A 21069-nucleotide genomic window follows, 5' to 3' on the forward strand; every position below is an offset into this window, starting at 1 on the left:
TGATGTGTTAACATTTTAAGATATTTTTAAAATCCATCAAGTAAAAGGTAAGTTTCCCTTAATTTAATTGAGAGACAACAGCACTCATACTAAAATATCAGGATAGGTAGGTGCATTAAAACCCTCTGACTTTTTAAAATATTGCACTCTTTTGTTTGAAAAATGATAAAATAATCTTAAAATGCTTATGAAGAGAAATGATTGCAAAAATGTGTGGAATGTGAAGATTTATTTTTACTTTTAACTGTGAAAGATAGAAATCACTTAAATGGAAGAGGCAATGGTGAATGGGAATGAGGTAGTGTATTTTTATTGTTTCTTTTTGAATCTCAGGGAAACATTTTTAATAATAGCTTGAATGGTTTGGTGAAGCATGTGAAGGATACTCCCAGGAGAGGAAGATTATACTAGAGAGGGATCTCTCAATGAATCATTTACACTAACCTCTTGCTGAAGCACACTTGCATTTTTAATGAAGGATGATTGTATTTCATAAACAGACCTTTAAAAATTAAAATAATATTGATCCTTCCTCATTTAGGCCTATTAATATAACATGCTATACATCTCTTTCTAATAGCTCAGGACAGACTATTATTTTTAACATTACAAAACTTAATAATTTCCAACCAAAAATTTATTTATCTGTCTATCTATCTATCTATCTATCTATCTATCTATCTATCTATCTATCCATCCATCTATCCATCCAGCCAAAGGAGTCTATCTGTCTGTCTGTCTGTCTGTCTGTCTGTCTATCTATCTATCTATCTATCCATCCATCCATCCATCCATCCAACCAGCCAGCCAAAGGGGTGCTGATGCAAAATACCAGAAATTGGTTGGTTTTTATAAAGGGTATTTATTTGGGATAGGAGCTTATAGATACCAAGCCATGAAGCATAAGTTTCTTCCCTCACCAAAGTCCATTTTCACATGTTGGAGCAAAATGGCTGCCCACGTCTGCCAGGGTTCAGGCTTCCTGGGTTTCTCCCTTTCAGGGTGTTGCTTTTCTCTCCTCTCTGTGCTTACTTCCTGGGGATCCAGCTTAAGGCTTCGGCATTGAGCTCCAACATCAAAAACCCCTAACTCTGTCCTTCGTCATGCCTTTTATCTGTGAGTCCCCATCCACCAAAGGTGGGGACTCAATGCCTTAATGGAACAAGAGGTTTACATAATTACTTAATCAAGTAAACCAATGAATCCAATATAATCTAATATGCCCAGAGGAAAAGATCAGTTTACAAACATAATCCAATATATATTTTTTGAATTCATCCATATTTTATTAACAGTTCCCCCTCTGATATACTTGTCTGATGATCTTTTGTCTGAAGAACTATTACAGAAGAGTTTCTTCTCCTTGGGAATGGTGCTGACTTTAGGCATAATAAGGAAATAGACAAACTTTGGTTTGGGGATCCTCCCATCTTCTTTAATATGATTTTTCTACTTTCTCCACCAGCCCTAAGACCACAGCTCTTGCCTCATACCTGCCCTACCCCTCAGGTGCTCTGTGTAGCACTTTACCTACCTCTGCTTCCAGAGGTTGAAGACTTTGGTACTCAGTGTGCCTGCTCTCAGCCATCTGATGAACTATTTCACATTAAGGTATTTTACCCATAACTCTTCCAGAATTGTTTGCATTTAAAAGAAAGCACAGATCCTTTTGTGGTTCATAAATGTGATGAATGGGTGTTCACATGCTTGTGTGAGGTGTGCCTTCCTTCATTCTTTTTTACAATGTTGGCACATTACCTGTCTGACGTGAAGGAAAAAAAAAAAGAAAGCACAGGGAAGCAGATGTGGCTCAGTCGATTGAGCTCCTGCCTACCATGTGGGAGGTCCCGGGTTCAGTTTCTGGTGATGCCTGGAGAAGATGAGCAAGACAGCAAGCTGGTGCAATGGGCAGGGCTGTGAACTGATGCAACAAGATGATACAACAAAGGGACACAAAGAGAAAAGAAAATGAGAGACAACAAACCAGGGAACTGAGGTGGCTTAAGCGATTGAGTGCCTGTTTCCCACATGGAAGGTTTGATTCCTGATGCCTCCTAAAGAGAAGATGAGCAGACACAGAGAGCACACAACAAATGAACCCAGAGAGTAGACAGCGACTGCAAACAACCAAGGGTGGGGGTGGGGAGGTAAATAAATAAAATAAATCTTTAAAAAAAAGCACATATAAATAATAGTAGGTAGCCTTTTTTGTATGCCACCTATGTAATAAATGTGCCAGGCACTGCCCCAAGCTTCTTTACATTATGTAAAGGAAATTTATCTTTGCAATAACACCTATGAGGGAGATACTATTATTTCTCCATTTTATAGATGAGAAAATCAAAGCAGAAAGAGTAATTAAAACAGTGCTTACAGCTAGAGCAGGGATTCAGACCCTGGCAGTTAGGATCCAGAGCCCAAGCGCTACTCTGAATCACTACCTCTTTATTGATGTATTGATTTCCAGTTGGTAGGGTACCATGTAGTCCAGGTGAAATACCTGGTGGTGGTGGTGTCGCAGTTGGGAAGACAGGTGCAGAGATTTTTGCCTTCTTTACCCACTCTTCATCTTCAGGCTGGCCTGCTTTTCCTAATTCCTTTTCTGCATGTTCTTCTAAATGTGTGGTTAAAAGTACTGGTTCTAAGGACAGATTGAAGTGGGTTTAAATCCTGACTTTGTAATTTTGAGCAAGGTACTTAGTTTCTCCAATCCACAGTTTCCCTATCTCTGAATTGGGAATAACACTAGTGCCAAGTCTTTAATACCTACATAGTGAAGAGCAAACTAGGTAATAGATGCAAAATGCTTGTGACATTTCTTAGCACATGATACGCACTTACCCTGTAGCTCTACTGGCAGGGTGGACAGAGGTAGGGTTGGTAGGTGTTTGTGAACAGGGATGGCTTGGATATGTGTTTTCCAGAGTTAATGAGATATTGTCCTGATGGGCAACAGAAAAACACCTGTTTTAGGAAGAGTGTTCAGATATTTAAGCACTTTGGAACAGCTTGTATTAGAGACAGTCAAGGATGAGAATTGGTTTTGAGATGAAATGTTCAATATTATAGTAGTTTGAAGCTGTGAAAGACAGACTGTGACTGAAAATTACATTAACCTGAAGGTTTTCCATTGTTGATAGAGATTAATTTCAAAGGGAATAAAAAGGCAGATGGATTTTGAATCTAGACATCTATCTATGTATATATATACTTAAAATCACAACAAGGGAAGCTTCAGATTATGAAAGAAAAAGGATTTTTATGTGGTGATAGCACCAGGTTTTCTAGTTTTGAGTTAAATATTTGAAGTCTTTGCCAGAAATCTTAAAATAGAAATATTACATAGAAGTGAGAAAGCACCTTTTTAGTGAAAATAATTTTGTAAACTAGTTCTTGATCCTTACTACTAGGTTCTTAAATATTAATTTTTCTAATTAATTATAAAAAGCTAAAACTGCATGTGAAATATGAATGTGAGTAAAACTGCATATGTAAGACTGTTTTTCTTTGAAATTGAAAATGTATGTTAATGTATGTTAATATCAGACCCAGAAAACCCCACAACATTATGCTAAGTGAAAGAAACGAGACACAAAGTACTACATATTGTATGATTCCATTTATATAAAATGTAAATATAAATCATGCTATAAAGATGAAGTTAGATTAGTGATTATGTAGGGCTGGGGAAGGATTGTTAAAGAGTGTGGAGTTTTTCTTTTTGGAGTAATGAAATTGTTCTAAAATTTTTTTGTGGTGATGAATGCACAATATTGTGATTATAACTAAAAGCCACTGGTTATACACTTTGGATCGATTGTATGGTTTATGCATGTATCTCAATAAAACTGTTTTATAAGTAAATAATTGTGCAAGAACGGCCAGAAATAGCAGCTTTGTACAGCAGGGGAAGCACAGAATGCGCAGGTGGTAAAGAATTTTCTTGTTTGCTTATTATTATTATTATTGAAATAATGAAAATGGTCTCATGATGATTGAGGTGAAGAATGCACAACTATGGTGATTATACCAAATACCATTGATTGTATACTTTGGATGAATTGTACGCTTTATTAATAAAATTTACTTGTTAAAAACATTTCTGTAAGGAAGCAAGATTCAAGTTCTTACGCTATTTTAAAATCAGAGCTAATATTTGTGATACCATTTTATTTCATTTAATAATATATGTACCATTAAGAAAACCTCACAATTTGAGACCTTAAAATCCTAATTGTTCATAATTCTCAAACATTTATTAAGATTCTTTTTTGATAGTGGATATCTTTGATATTTTCCCTGTTAATGTAACTATTGATTTTAAAAGTGTGCAATATCTATAGCTTTTGTCCTTCACAAACCTTGACAAACTACAGAAAAAAACGTGTAAGAGGAGTTATCTAAAAAAGACAAACTGATTGTATCTCTTATAATCCCATTTGCAGGTCCTACTCCCATTTTAAGTGTTAAGTATTTCCTTTAACTCTTGCTTTCTGCTTTTCCCTATCTTTTTTTAAAAAAACAGATTATTTATTTATTTATTTATTTCCCCTTCCCTCCTCCCTTCCCCACCCTGCTGTTTTTGCTGTCTGTGTCCATTTGTTGTGTGATCTTCTGTATCTATTTCTCCTTTTGTCTTCTCATTTTTCCTCCTCTGTGATTCACTGGGATTGGATCCTGGGGACCTCTGATATGGAGAGAGGTTCCCTGTCAGCTGTGCCACCTCCGTTCCTGGTTTCTGCTGCACTTCACCTTGACTCTCCCTTCATCTCTCTTTTGTTGCATCATCATCTTCCTGTGTGACTTACTTGTGTGGGCACTGGCTCACCACACAGGCACTTGCTTGCCTCACGGGCACTGGCACAGGCCCTTGATTAGCTGTTCGGGCACTTGGCTCACCATGAAGGCATGGTTTCTCTTCTTCACCAGGAGGCCCCAGGGATCAAACCCAGGTCCTCCCATATGATAGGGGGAAGCCTTGTCACTTGAAGCACATCCGCTTCCCTTCCTCCTATCTTAATGTCTATTCTTCCCATGTTTAGAAACATCTTTTTTAACATATCCAGAGCCAAAGATTTTAATATAGCATTTGCTTTCATTATATTATGACTGTACTAGGGAATGTAAATATATGTATAAACATATTAATCAGAAGCATTTAAATTCCTTTTTGAAAAATACTGATTAAATTGTTACCCACTTTCTCAGGAAATATATCCTTAGTGTGAGAAAACCATACTGGTAATTGACACGACATTTTCTTAGTATTTCTTTCTGTCTACAATGTGCAGCTTTTGGCAGTTACAGAAGGAGACTACGGAATCTAGTTCTCCTGGGGCATTCCCTGGGGTGACTGACTTTGATGGCTCTTGGTTGCTGCAGTGATATGCATCCAGTGCTAGAGCAAGCTGCTGCATGAAGCCTGAACGCTTCTGTACCTGTCACTATATATCCTGAGCTTGAAACAGTTCTCTACTCTTTTTCTTGTCAGTTTATTAAAAGGAATACTTGCTACATTTACTGTCCATTTGGTTATCTACATAGCTTTAGCTGTCATGGTAGAAGAAAACAGTATCCTAAGAGTCTGTTTATAACAGTAGTATTTGTTTGTAGCAACTTACGGCATTTGATAGAAAGAATGTGATTTGAAGCAGTTGGTCCCAATTCTATTTTTAAAGGCAGTATTGATATGTTAAAAAAAATATGCAGTATTTAATATGGGCTAGTCAGTGGCAAAAGTGTGATTGTGTTTGTGGCTACAATTAAAAGTACGGCAAAAAAGAAAAAAAAAACAAAAACAAAAACAAAGGGAAAGAACACAGAATGACACAAATAAGAAGCAGAGCCCAACAGGATGTGATGACTATTTTTAGGTGACTGCTGCAACCCTAATCAGTGAGTGTTTTTCCTATTATGATACCTGATAGAAAATTTTATTTTTGTTTATTTATCTTTTTAATCCTTGGCTTTTGGGAGGGAGGGAGAATCTTATTTTGGGAGTGGCTATTTTAGGGCAAGAAATTAGGTAATGTTTTAGAGCTTAGTTGGAATATTTAACTAGTAGTTCTGAAAAGGACAAGTTGGTTAGCAGGTAAACCTTAAAATGAAAAACAAAAATAGAAAAACAATCTATTTTGTTAGTATTCTGGAAAAAAGTCACCACTGTACCTTTCCTGACAGAAACTCTTAGGCATTGATAGGTAAACAGGTACAGAAAAGTTACTGAGGATTAAACAAACTGGTAATGTGCGTCATAATGAACTGCGTTAGTTAAATTCTTTGCATAAGTTAACAGTTATATGAAAGGATGCTGCAAACTGATGTAATTTACAATTATTACATTCTTTTTGGAGATATCAGTAACTTTAAGTAGAGGAAAGAGAAGACTGGTGACAGGCTGAGAGAAGAGAGGATTGGAAAGTCGTATTTATAATAGTAGTACTTCAACAACAGTTATTGCTATGCTGCTGCTGCTGCTAAGAAGAACTAACATCTCTGGAGTCCTGGATATGTCCTAGGTACTGTGTTAGGTGCTTTACATGAATTATCTCATTGAATCTTCCCTACAACCAGATTATTTCACTATGTTACAGTAAGCCTACTGAGTTACAGAGAAGAGAAATAACTTACTGGTAAAAGATGTAACCAAGATCTGAATCTAGGCTGTTTGATTCTAGAGTCCAAGCTCTTAACCATGACCTGAGTGAGCAAGAGGCCTTTAAAAGAGTCTGGACTCTTCTCAGTGAAAGAATGCCTACTGCTTCTTGTATGACTTTGGGTTTCTGATACTCACTAGCTGTCATATGCTGCTTCTACTGTAGTACCTTAGTCTTTTTTTTTTTTTTTTTTTAAGACTTATTTTTCTCCCCTTCCCCCCCGTTGTCTGCTCTGTGTCTGTTCGCTGTGTGTTCTTCTGTATCCACTTGTATTATCAGGCGGCACTGGGAATCTGCATCTCTTTTTTGTTGCATCATCTTGCTGTGTCAGCTCTTCGTGTGTGCAGCGCCATTCTTGCGCTTTTTTTCACTTGGGGCGGCTCTCCTTTAGGGGCGCATACCTTGCATGTGGGGCACCCCTATGTGGGGTCACCCCTGTGCATCATGGTACTCCTTGCACACGGCAGCACTGCGAGTGGGCCAGGTCACCACACGTGAGTCAGGTGGCCTGGGGATTGAACCTTGGACCCTCCATATGGTAGGCGGATGCTCTATCAGTTGAGCCACTTCCGCTTCCCTGTAGTACCTTAGTCTTAGTCCTCATCTTTTCCTACCTAGACTATTGCAGCATGCATTCATTCAGCATTTTTTTTTTTTAGACTATCACTCTGTGACAGGTACAGTTCTAAGAATAATAGCTCCCTAATACCTCTCTAGTCTTCCGTTTTTTGTTCTTCTGTAATCCTTACTCCATTCAGAAGAGTGATCTTTCAGAAACATAGATCACCCCATTCCTCTAATTCAAACCCTTCAGGACTTCCTTCTCCTGCTAGAAATAAATTCTAGATTTTTAAAAAAAGATTTATTTATTTATTTAATTCCCCCCCTCCCCCGGTTGTCTGTTCTCTGTGTCTATTTGCTGCGTCTTGTTTCTTTGTCCGCTTTTTGTCCGCTTCTGTTGTCATCAGCGGCACGGGAATGCTGCGTCTTGTTTCTTTGTCTGTTTCTGTTGTCATCAGCGGCACAGGAAGTGTGGGTGGCGCCATTCCTGGGCAGGCTGCACTTTCTTTCGCGCTGGGTGGCTCTCCTTATGGGTGCATTCCTTGCGCGTGGGGCTCCCCTACGCGGGGGACACCCCTTCGTGGCACGGCACTCCTTGCGCGCATCAGCACTGAGCATGGGCCAGCTCCACACGGGTCAAGGAGGCCCAGGGTTTGAACCGCGGACCTCCCATGTGGTAGACGGATGCCCTAACCACTGGGCCAAGTCCGTTTCCCCTAGATTTCTTTGTATGATCTTGTTTCAGGATGGTTTGGCCCTTCTCAGTCTCTCCTGTAACCTCTGACCACTCTGCACCTTCCTGTTAGCTTCAGCCACATTGAGGAATGGACAAACTAACTCTCACCCTGGGAGGATTGCATTTATTATAGCCCCCTGTATAGTATGCTCTTTCGTTAGGTTTTTGCTTCACTCACTACATCTTATAATTTAGGTCTCACTTCCATATTATTCCTCAGGCTTTCCCCTGACCACCATTGTAAAGAAGCCCATCACTTCACATCACTTTATCCTATTTTATTTCATTTGTCTTCTGAAATTAATGAATTATGTTGTTTATTTACTGTGTATTGCCTGTACTCCCATCCCCCTGGTTATATGCTCTATAAAAACATTTTTTACCATTGAATTCCCAGTATGAGAAATAGTTCTGGAACATAGTAAGTTGTCAAGAAACATTTTTAAAGTGAGTGAATATGCTCACCATAATCTTTTCTCCCTCTTTTAGAGTCAGCCATGGTGGTGGTTTGCAACTTTTTGTACCCCAGAAAACCATGTTCTCAAAGCTAATCCATTCCTTTAGGTATAAACCTATTGTAAACAGCATCTTTTGATGAGGTTACTTCAGTTAAGGCATGGCCCAGGGTAGGTTTTAATCCTCTTACTGGAGTCCTTTATAAAAGGGATGAATACAGAGAGAGAATGCCACAGAAGCAAGGAACTGAAAGCAGCAAAAGCTGGAAGACAGAGACCAGCAGACATTGGCATGTGCTTTGCCATGTGACAGAGGAGTCTGGGATCTCTAGCAGCCGGTCTTAGGAAGAAAGCATCAACCTGATGATACCTTGATTTGGACATTCTCACAGCCTCCTCTGTAAGCTAATAAATTTCCATTGTTAAAAGCCAACCCAATTTATGGTATCTTCTTTCAGCTACCTAGCAAACTAAAACAGCCGCTATAGCGACATGGTTAGTAATGGGTGTTAGGAGATCTCGATCTGAATTCAGACTGCCTGGGTTTTTAATCCTGGCATTGTGTGCTAACTGTGTGGCCTTAGACATGCTACTTCTCCAACTTTCAAATTCCTTATCCAAAAAAATTAGATAACCTTCATGGGGTTGTTGTGATGATCAAAGGAGTAGACGACTAAATACATGCAAAGCAAGTTAAAACAGTATGTGGCAAACAGCTTACTAAATCTTGATAAATGTTAGCCATTATTATTTTTATTTTTATCACTGTCTTCCATGTCTATAATGTGCTAGATTTAGAAACTTATTTGTTTAACATTTCTCACTGGGTGAATTAGGAATACAGGCTTGAATCTTAGGTCTCCCACGTCCCAGCAGAATAACCTTGGCAAACGAATTTATTTTTCTGAGCTCAGGTTCATTACTTGTAAAATGGTGGAGGTAAATGATGTTGTTTCTCTCATAGAATTGTCTTGAGGTTTAAATGAGATTATATGTAGTATCTTGTTAGTTACATAGTCATATACAAAGTGATTAGTAAATTTACTTTGTTTCTTATTATCTTTAGTAACAACCAGGAAGGAAATAATAATATTAATGAAACAATCACGTTAGGGAGTAATGGAAGAGTAGACTTGGGTTGGGTGAAGTGAGTATGCGATATCCAGTTGGAGAATTCCCAGGAGGCTGTTTGCATGTGGCTCTTGAGCTTAGAAAGAGTTCTGGACTTGATTATTACATCTGGCAAAGAGGGACTAATTAAATAAGAATGTCTGGGAGGTGGATGTGGCTCAAGTGATTGGGTTTCTCTCTTCTGCATGGGTGGTCCTGGGTTCAGTTCCTGGTGCCTTCTGGAAAAGATGAGCTGGTGTAATGGGCAGGTGCGGTGAGCTAATGCAGCAAGGTGATGCAACAAAGAGACACAAAGAGGAAAAACAGTGCAAGACAACAAACTAGGGAGCTGAGGTGGCTCAAGCAATTGAGCACTTTTCTCCCACATGGGAGGTCCCAGGGTTGGTTCCTGGTGCCTCCTAAAGAGAAGACATAGAAAGCACACAGCAAATGAACACAGAGAGCAAATGCGACTGCAAACAGTGAGGTGAGTGGGTGGGGGGATAAATAAATAAAATCTTTAAAAAAAAACACAATGTCTTACAGTAGATAATAAATAAAGTATGAATATCTAATGTGCTGATTTATCTGTCTTGTCAAAGTTGTAATTGGTAGCAACAACAAAAAACAGAACCCAAAAAAAGGGATATTTAAAAAAAAGGGATATAACACAAGAGAAGGGTTTGTAGGACCTATCTGTATTGTTAAATTTTTCTCTATACCTAAAACTACTCTAAAAATTATTAATTAAAAAGAAATGAGCAGTGAGCTGATGTGGCTCAGTGGTTGAGTGTTGGCTTTCCACATGTGAGGTCCTGGGTTCAATCCCTGGCCCTGGTATCTCAAAAGGAAAAAAAAAGGGGGGCGGGGAAGCAGATGTAGCTCAAGTGGCTAAGCACCTGCTTCCCATGAATAAGATCCTGGTTCAATCCCCAGTATCTCCTAAAAACAAATGAAAAAAAAAAAAACAACTCTCATTGGGGAGCGGATGTGTAGCTCAGTGGTTGAGTACCTGCTTCCCATTTACGGGGTCCTGGGTTCAATCTCTGATACCTCCTTTTTTAAAAAAAGTGAGGCATGTCGAAAGATAGAAAAGAATGGGAATATGCATTAGATAGTAGAAGCAAGTATGCCAAGACATGGAGGTTGGAGCCTGGAAAAGAGGGTTAAGTCCCTTTCAAGAAGGTTGAGGTTGGGTATTTGAGTGCTATGTTGAGACTACTTTAACATATTTTTTTTAATGGACATTGGAATCCACTAGAAGTTTCTAAGATGGTGTGAAAGTTTGAAATTATTAATTCCAAAAAGAGAGATTAGATTGATTGTAAACTGATCTGTTCCTCTGGGCATGATCCCCTTTGATTGTATTAGATTCAGCTGAGATGTCTTTGGTTAAATTATCTTAAGACTAGGGTTTGATTCGACCACATCAGTAGGGTGTAATTCAGTTTAAGTTCTCATGCCTTTGGTTGGCTATATAAACATACACTTACTCAAGAATTCACACAGAAGAGAGAACTTTGTCAGTTAAAGTTTTCCATTCTAGAGTTTGGGCATTTTTCTCAAATATGCTGCAACTCATTTATTTTGTTTCACAACTAGATATTTAATGTCTTTTAGCATGGGGACCATTTGTATGTTTTATTTCTTTTGTCTTTTACCAGAAAACTCAGAATAGACCAGTGCACATTGTGGCTTACTGAATATATTCTAACTCAGCAATATCTTTGTTTTCTTATTTATTTATTTATTTTTTGCCTCACTAAAATCTGAAGATGAATTGATTTCTTCCAGACCAAATAAATATTGTGAGCTATTTAGATCAGTTCTGTATTTCCTATTCTGTTTTAATGACCAAATGTCACACCTGATTGCATAATTTTCTTCATCAGAGTTACATGATTCAGAATTTACCCATCAGTTATATTGCTGTGTCAGAATTCTTAATGAGAGTGTCTAAGACTGCAATTACCATGTCTTACTATCGTAGTTGTGATGAGTTATAGTATCAGAAGGATATTGAAGAAAAAATTCTTTTACATGTAAGACCAAATTCTATCTGTAGTTTGTCTGAACCTCAAAGTTTGGAAGATGTGCTATAAAATCCCTAATTACTCATATATGGAATTTAAATAATTTACATTTTCCATAGCAGAATTTTCTCTCATGTTGTAATAGGACATAGAATTTTTGCTTTTTGCTGAAATGTACTTGAGCAGTTTCTTAGGGCCAGCCTTAGTGATCTTCGAGTGCAGCTTTGAGTAGCACTTTAATTTTGTAAAGCCTTTTAGGTTTTGAGTTGAATTTAAATAGATATCACCTCTCAGATATAGGTCCTCTCCCACTTGGAAAGATTTTCATTTCATAGCTTCCATTTTAAGATCAATTTCTGGGATTATTTTCATTCATTCAGCCAATATTTATTGAGTACCTACTGTGTTCTGCAAAAGACAAACCATCCCTTTGTTCATGGGAGCTTATATTCTAGTGGGAGGAAACAGAAAATAAAAAAGTAAAGATGTGTTGATAGTGTTAAGTGCTTTGGATTGAAATACAGCAGAAACAGGATGGAAGTTTCAGGATCTAGCTGAGGGCATGGGAATGATGGGTCTGCAATTTTAAAGAGTATATAGGGAAGTAGGCATTTGAGCATAGTGAGGGAGTCGTGGAGATTTCTGAGTAAAGATTATTCTTAGCAGAGAGCGTAATCCTGAGGCCTATTTTGAGTTTCGTTTTATGCTTGGCTTCCCTTGATTAGACTGTGGGTGTGTGTATGAAGAAATTTATGGAAAATGAAATATACAACAGATGGAATAAAAGTTAAAGGATTTCTGAGGAAAAAGCCACACGAACATATTAGGTACTTGAATTCTTTCCTTGACTTTAGTATTAAAAATATTGCCTAAGGTCATGTATTTTACCAGAAGGAAAACTAAAAATTGTAACATTGGGACTGTGTAAGATAGTAAAACCTCATGTAAAGCACAAATATGGGTGATATTTCTTATATAAGACTATGTTTTGTAAAATATAAAAACAAATATGCTAGAGAGAAGGAAATGTAATAGCAGGGGAAGCATAGAAACATTGAGAGGTGTGAATTTTGTTTTGTGTTTATTATTGTAATAATTAAAGTGCTCTAAGAATGATTGAAGTGATGAAGGTACAAATAATATGATTACACTGAATAACATGATTATACACTTGGGGTGGATTTATGCTTTATTAATATGTATCAATAAAATTGATTTGTTAAAAATATTGTGTGTGGAATGTGTGCATGCATATCCCTGGGCTTGTGTATATGAATGTTTTACCCTGGCAGGCTTAGTACTTACATTGCGGAATATTCTTATAGAGGAAGTTGTAATTAATAATTTCAGTTCAGTGGTCAACCTGTGTTTATTATGCTTCTGTTGTTAGTTCAGTGCTCTGCTGGGTGTTGGGGAGGAGAGAAGATGTAAGACATTATGATCTGATCAGACTGGCCAGATTATTGTCTATACAAGATACAGTAAATTAAACCAGCATAGTTGAATGGGAGCAGTTACTGGATTGGTAATTCGAAGATGTATACATTTTGATTCTAGTTCTATTTTGTGATGATCTTGAGAGGCACCTAGCAATGTTGGTTAAGAGCATGCCCACTGTTGCTCATCTTCCAGGGCTCTTATTCAGGCTTCACCACTTATTAATTCTGCAACCTTGAGTTTTATTCCAAAGTTAGTATTCTTTTTTCTCTCCTCTACCCTCTTACCCAAAAAACTTAGCTTACTATTTAATGTCTCACACCTTTTGACCTTGAGAGCCTAGAAAATAAAAGCCTAGGATTATTTTATGAAATTATTTGAAGGAGAGTATGGTTTGCCAAATGGGGCCTTGAACCTTTTGGAAGGAAACTCTATGATGCTATTTGTCATGAGTCTTCTACCCTCCCCCCCCTTTAAAAAAATACATGAGTGATATACTTGTCAGTAAAGATTATTTAAATGTCTGGTTTAAAAACCACCAGGATATTCATGTTCTAATAATAATGAACTGATTAGAAGCCTCTTTATGCACTAAAATGATTTCTGTGAATGTCTCAGCGTTGTGATGTCCATAGGCTTGGGTACTGTCAGTCTGGTATTACTATTGACCTGCTTTTAATAGAGGCGATAAAGTATTTCTGGTCCAGTGTGAAAATATTAACAATTTCATTATTTGATATTGCATACAAAAAAAGCATATGTATGTATTATATGTTTTCTTTAGAGGACTGGTGGTTTATTTTCAGTTATGCAAGGAACTCATTGAAGGCTGCCATACTTTTTAAAAGAAGGTACCAGGGATTGAATCTGGGATATCATGCATGCAAAGCAGGTGCCCAGCCACTGGGCTGCACCTGCTCCTGCCATACTTTATTTTTTTTTAAGATTTATTTTATTTATTTATTTTTCCCCACCCCCTTGTTGTTTTCACTTGCTTTGTCTGTTTGTTTTCTTCCTTTGGGGGCATCGGGAGCTGAACACGGGACTTCTGATGTGGGACAGAGGTGCCTAATTGCTTGGGTCATCTCTGCTCCCTGCTTTGCTGTGTCTCTCACTAGGTTTTTCCTTCCTGTGTCTCTTGTTGCATCATCTTATGTCAGCTTGCCGTGCCTGCCTGTTGCATCAGCTCTCTGTTTTCTTTAGGAGGCATCAGGAACCTCTGCTCCCTGCTTTATTGTATCTCTCTCTGTTTTTTGTTCTTGTATCTCTTGTTGTGTCAGCTTGCCACTCCTGCCCATCAGGCAAGCTCACTGTCTTCCCAGTGCCCAGGAGGCACTGGGATCTGAACCAATGACCTCCCATGTGGTAGGTGGGAGTCCGGTCACCTGAGCCATATCTACCTACTCTGCCATACTTTTAAAAAATATATTTTTTGAAAAAGTTGTCTGAATAAATTTGCACACATTTAAGTTGTATAATACATTCATCAGCAATTTAGGTCTTTTTAAAAAAATATTTTTAAAAAATTAAAGTTAATAGATCACAAGGAATGTTACATTAAAAAACATAAAAAACAAGAAACATAAGAGGTTCCCATGTAACCCACTTTCCACCCCCCACCACATCATTTTTGTAAATTGTATTTTTTTGAAGATACATACATCACCCAAAAAAAGTTACACTAAAAAATATGAGGTTCCTGTATACCCCCAGCAAGTTAGGTCTTAAGAGGATTAAAGAATTAATTCAAAATTATTGAATTGCTGAAAATAATATCAGACCATTGTATGTAACCTAAGAAGATTTACACCTCTACAGACTGTAAGAAAAATAATTAATTATTAAAGGCTATTGCCTATATATATATACTTCCTTTAGTGCTTTGCCTTAAGTGAAAACCAGGTTCCAGAAGTCCTGAATATATATTTCCATTGGCTGTTGAGTAGGTAGGATCTTGCTGCTCAGTTTTGTAGGCTTGGTTAAAGATTCCTCCAAAGTGGCAGAGTAACTTTACATACCAATTCACATATCCAGCTTTTGCTCCGTATAGCCCTGAGCAAATTAGTAAGAAGGAGGTTCTGCATTGGCTTTTATGTGTAAGAAAGGACCTCATTTTTATTTCAGATGCGTTCAAAGTACTTGAGAAAATTGTTTGCATTGCATGACGATTCTAGAACTGTGGTTGGGTAAACAAGTTACTGAAAATGAATATGATGTATTGATTTTTCTACTGTGGAAGGTATGGTGTGCTCTGGAGTGTTCTGTTGCAATGTTTGATTTTCATTAGGTGGGTGTAAACAAACGGAATCCTTTGATAGACATACTACATTAGAATGGCACTGTTCACCTTGAAAACGGACTTTTTTGCTTATCTTAGTATAATATAATACTATACATTTATATTATCAACTGGCTGAATTAGTTTTTTTCTCTGAGGAATAGATTTTTTATTTGTCTTAGTTGTTAATCATGGAACAAAGGCATTTTCTCCTCATCCTTAGAATGATGTATGGGTAATGTATTTATTGCATGTATACTGTCAGGTATAATGTCAAAGCCGTAATCTTTTCCTTTTAAGCTGTTAACTTCATTTTTTTTCCCTCTTCATTCAGTATTCATTTGCTGAATTGATATTGATTGCTTACTTTTTTCCAGATACATTGTTAAGTCTTTGAAATTCAGTGATGAAGCTCTTTTTCTTGTCTTCGTAGAGGTAAAACTATGGAGATGAGAGAGGTATCAGGAAATTACAGTAATGTGTGATGTGTTCTAAATGTGGAAGAAGAGGGTTCTTTTGGGAGCACATAATGGGGTATCTGACTTGGAGCTAGAGACCTCTAAGGTGAGAACTGAAGAATGATGAAGAGTCAACTTCAAAGTGAATATGGAAATGTGGGAAGGTAGGGAGGGTGTTCTGGGCACAGGAAACGTGTGTGCAGTGGCCTAGAGGCAAAACAGAACAACAAAAAAGCAAGCAAGCCAGCAAGCAAGCAAACAAATAGCACATGGTAAAGAACATGGAAGTTCGAAATGTCTGGATTATAGATTTTGAAGAGGGAAGTTGCAAGGAACTTTCAAAGCCATTAAGAATTTTTGGGGAAGCAGATGAGGCTCAAGCATTTGGGACCTGGTCTACCATATAGGAAGTCCAGGGTTTGATTCCCAGGACCTCCTGGTGAAGGTTAGCCGGCGTGCACAGCTAGCTGGACCGAGCAGAGTGCTGGCCCACACAGAGTGCTGGCCTGTGCAGGTGTGTTGGCCTGCCCGTAGAGCTGGCACAGCAAGATGACACAAGAAAAAGAGACATAGAAGAGAGACAGTGAGAGATACGGCAGACCAGGGAGCTGAGGTGGCACAAGAGAATGAATGCCTCTCTCCCACTCCATTCGGTCCTAGCATTGGTTCCTGGTGCCACCTAAAGAGAAGACAAACAGATACAGAAGAACACACAGTGAATGGACACAGAGTGCAGACAGTGAGCGGAAAAAAACAAGGTGGGGGGAAGAAATAAATAAATCGGAAAAAAAAAGGATTTTGAATTCTATCCTATGGACACTTAAGAAATCCCTGAAGAGTTTTTTTTTGTTTTGTTCTTTTGTTTTTTGTTTTCAATGTTTTAGGGGGTTGGGGGGGATTGAACCCTGGAACCTTGGAGTTTCTCATTCACCATCTTGCTGGCATCCTGTTTTTAAAAGACATTGTTTTTTTTTTTTTTTTTTTATTTGTAGCATAAAGATGTTTATTTTTTTTTTATTTTTATTTTTTACTTCTTTTTTTTTTTATTTGTAGCATAAAGATGTTTATTTTTTTTTATTTTTATTTTTTACTTCTTTTTTTTTTTATTGACTTTGTAATAATATTACATTAAAAATATATATGTGAGGTCCCATTCAACCCCACCCCCCCACCCCCCCTCTCCCCCCCCAACAACACTCGTTCCCATCATCATGACACATCCATTGGATTTGGTAAGTACATCTTTGGGCACCTCTGCACCTCATAGACAATGGTCCACATCATGGCCCATACTCTCCTCCATTCCATCCAGTGGGCCCTGTGAGGATCCACGATGTCTGGTGATCACCCCCGAGGCGCCATCCAGGGCAGCTCCACGTCCCAAATACGCCCCCACCTCTCATCTCTTCCTGCCCTTCCCCATACCCATCGTCCACCATGTCCACTTTTCCCAATCTAATGCCACCTCTTCTATGTGGACATTGGATTGGTTGTGTCCATTGCACCTCTATGTCAAGAGGAGGCTCAGATTCCACATGGATGCTGGCTGCCATCCTCCCATTTTCAGTTGTAATCACTCTAGGCTCCATGGTGTGGTGATTGTCCTTCTTCAACTCCATCTTAGCTGAGTGTGGTAAGTCCAATAAATCAGATTGTAGGTGCTGGAGTCTGTTGAGGCTCAGGACCTGGCTATCACATTATCAGTCCAGAGATTCAAATCCCCTAACTATATCTTAAACCCCAACGTTAACTGCACCTCCAGCAGATTAGTATGAAAGTCTTATGAAGGGAGTAAAAGACATTGTTTTTATTGTGGTAAAATATATGTAACAAATTTTTTTTTTTAACCATTTAACTGTTTTTATGGTTGCAATTAATTGGCATTATGTACACTCACAGTGTTGTATAATTTATCACCACTGACTTTTTCCAGAACATTTTCATCATCCTTAACAAAAACTTCATATCCTTTAAGGAATAGCTTCATTCTTTCCTTCAGTTCCTGATAACCTCTAGTTTATTTACTGTCTTTATTAATTTGTCTTTAGGTATAGATAACTCATGTTAGTAGGATTATACAATATTTGTCCTCAACTAAAAGGTTGTATCATATTGAAACATGTATCAGAACTTAATTCATTGTTACAGCTGAATAATATTACATTGTATGTATGTACTACGTTATGTTCATCTAGTCATCTGTTGATGGACACTTGGGTTGCTTCTGTCTTTTGGCTATTATGAATAATATTGCTATGAGTATTGGCATAAATTATCTATTCAAGTCCCTGCTTTCAGTTCTTTTGAGTATATACCTTGGAGTGGAATTGCTTGGTTATATGGTAATTCTGTATTTAATTTTTTGAGGCACCACTGTAGGTTCCATAGCAGCTGCACCTTGTTACATTTCCACAAGCAATGCACAAGGGTTCCAATTGCTTCATAACCTCACCAACACTTTTATTTTCGCTTATTTGAAAACTGCCATTTTAGTGGCTATGAAATGGTATCTCATTGTGGTTCTGACTTACTTTTCCCTAATGGCTAAGGATATTGAACATGTTTTCAGAAGCTTGTAGGCCATTTGTATATGTCCTTTGGAGAAATGTCTATTGCAGTCCTTTACCCATTTTTAATTTGGGTGTTTGTCTTTTTGTTGTTAAAATGTAGGAGTTCTTTATATATTCTGGATATTAAACCCTTATCAGATAAATGATTTCCAAATAGTTTCTCTAATTCTGTAGGTTGACTTTTCACTTTATTGATAATATTCTTTGATGCACAAAAGTTTTAAATTTTTGATGAAGTCCAAAATTTTAAAAAATTGTTGCTCATGCTTTGGGTATCATATTTAAGAATCCAACGACAAATACAAGGCCTTGATGATTTACCCTTATGTTTTCTTCTAAGCATTTTATGGTTTTAGTTCTTATATTTAGGTCATCGATCCATTTTGAATTAATTTTTATATATGTTGAGACATAGGGGCCCTATTTCATTTTTTTTGCATGTGGGTATATGGTTGTCCCAGCACTGTTTGTTGAAGACACTAGACTGAAGTACTTTTTTAAAACTAGCAGATTGACAGATTGAATTTGCTATTAGAAAGTTCACTGTGGTTGCAATTGAAAAAAAAATTAAAGAGAGTATTGTCTGAAGTAGGAACTCTGAAGTTTTGACAGTGGTACTTAAAAGAGATGTTGTGGGCTGGGACCTGGGCAGTAATTGGGATAGAGAGAAGTGGATGGGTTCACAAAATACTTAGGAGTTAAAACTTACAGGACTTGGTGATTGAGGGAGTCATAAAGGATACTTCTAGATAATGGACAACTGGTAGATGATAGTGCTTATTCCAGTTATTTTTGCCTCTTCCAAATTTTTACTCTTCACTGCCTGCTCCTTGAAAATGATCTGGACCCTTTAAATACTTTTCCTGTGTTAGCTTTGTCAATAGAAGGCAATGGAGAAACATTGAAGGACAAAAGAGCTTTATTTGATGGCTCCAGTATACTTCTTGGGAGGCCCTTGCAACACGTGCCACTTCTCCAGTGCCCAGGCTGTGCGAGCTCCCCATAGGCTCCTCTCCAACCCCTCTCAGGCTGTTTTGTAGCAAAGTCCTCCATAAGACACCTCCCACAAACAGTTTTTCTGGCACCCTAGAGGACAGATTTCTGGCCAGCTCTGCTGGGTGTGTGCCCTCTCCAGCATGAATTGGGGTCCAAGCCTATGGGCAGTTGGGAGCCAGCCTGAGGACCCAACTTTTCGATGGGCCTCTGGGTGGGGGAAGGGTTGAGAAAATGTCTGGCTCTCCTAGTTTCATCCATGGCTACGGTGGGGAAGAGGAGGAGGAAGATAGAGGATCAAAGGCAGGTGGAGGAGAGAATCCTCTGGTCAGCCTTACTCTGAGGTGTCCTGAAGGGTGGACTTCAGGGATAGGAGTGTATGTGGGGAGCTTCTCCCTGTGATTACTCTGCTTAAAAGCCTTGTGGGTTGCCTCTAATCAGATCAGAATTTGTAGCCTTGGAGTCCACCTGGCATTGTATACCTCCCCTAACATTGTACAACCAGCTGTGGATGGGTCCCTGGAGTGGGGCCAGTTTTGGAAGACCCCTGTCCCTGGGTCTGGTAGGGTTACAGGCAGATTTCCATTTCTTCCCAGAAAGATAGGTGGCAAGTGCAGAAGAGTAAGAAAGTCCTGTGTGGCCTCTTTCCCTTTTCTTGTCTGTTCCAAGGCTGACACAACTGTGGCCAGTGATGTCTGTGCCGTTTTAGCTTTAGGGCGCTAGCTGGAAGTGAAGGTGTTTGGATGAGGGGCCACAGCTCCAGTCCCTGTCCTTCAGGAGAGGAGAGTGGTGGCGGTCAGGCCTTGCCCTAGTTCTGCTAGAGGAGGGTTTAACTTGAAGATGATGATGTCTAAAGCTCCTGTTATGCTAAATAAATACTTTTGAATAAAAATGGAATTATTTTTAAATAGGGCTCTAAAATTGAGTAAGATTTAGCCCTCATAAATCCTGGCTCTGCCGCTGTCCTACCTTGAAGGGGTTCATGTCATATCCCCAGGTACCAAGTAGCCAGACTAGGGCCCAAACTGGTGTGGGGAGAGGGATGTGGCTGGGAAGCCCCAGCCACCGAGAGGATTTGAGTTAGGGTGTGGGGATAGGTTCATTGGCAGAGTCAAAAGGGCAGGGAGTAGCTTATTGCTGCCCTCCCAAAATCCAGGTCCTCAGTCTCGATCTTAGCCCTGAGGGATGGGGAAACTCTTCCTTGAATGCTAGGTCTCAGCGCTAGGGGTGGTGTTGATTAGATCTTATGTTGTATAATATATCTGCTATTATTTATTGTATTTGTTGGTACTGTGATGGGTAATGGGTGATGGAGATAGAAAGATGACTAGGACTGTAGGCTAAAGGAATAGGGAGAGGAACAGGCTCATTTTAATTATTGAGGTATAGATGTCAGAGAAAGGCTGGAGCAGAGTGCCAGAGGCTTCTTCTGCCTGAGGAATTCTGATCAGGAGTTCCAGGGAAGGTGATGGCTGAGCTGGATCTTTCAGGGGTGCAGTTTTGCCCTGTGGAGAGAGGGTAGGGAGGAACTTCTGAACAGAGGGTACAGCATGAATCTGGTATAAAGCTGGTATGAACATTTGACATGTAGGGTGGGGTAGTAACAGAGGTGTGGATAAATTGGACAACCACTCGAAATGTCTGCTCTGTATCTCTGTGTCCTCATATCTATCTAGGTTTATTGCTTAAAATTCTTTTCTTCAGAACTGTTGCTATTTAACAGCAACCTAAAACTATTTAAAACTTTCTCTTAGTGCCATCATTTCCTTTAAGCTTTCATTG

At 38.6% G+C, this 21069-nt stretch overlaps 1 protein-coding gene and 1 non-coding gene across 10 annotated transcripts in view; both read left to right on the top strand.

Moving 5' to 3' along the window:
* The window catches only part of RERE (arginine-glutamic acid dipeptide repeats), a 517403-nt gene that overhangs the window by 71851 nt on the left and 424483 nt on the right, over positions 1–21069 (top strand). The gene's annotated exons all lie outside the window — the stretch shown is intronic.
* Positions 1664–1768, top strand: LOC111761486 (small nucleolar RNA U13). Its single transcript, XR_002794836.1, has one exon. It is a non-coding gene; the product is annotated as a small nucleolar RNA U13 (small nucleolar RNA).

Source organism: Dasypus novemcinctus, chromosome 9 (assembly GCF_030445035.2).
Source record: "Dasypus novemcinctus isolate mDasNov1 chromosome 9, mDasNov1.1.hap2, whole genome shotgun sequence".
In the NCBI taxonomy this organism is placed as follows: Eukaryota; Metazoa; Chordata; class Mammalia; order Cingulata; family Dasypodidae; genus Dasypus; species Dasypus novemcinctus.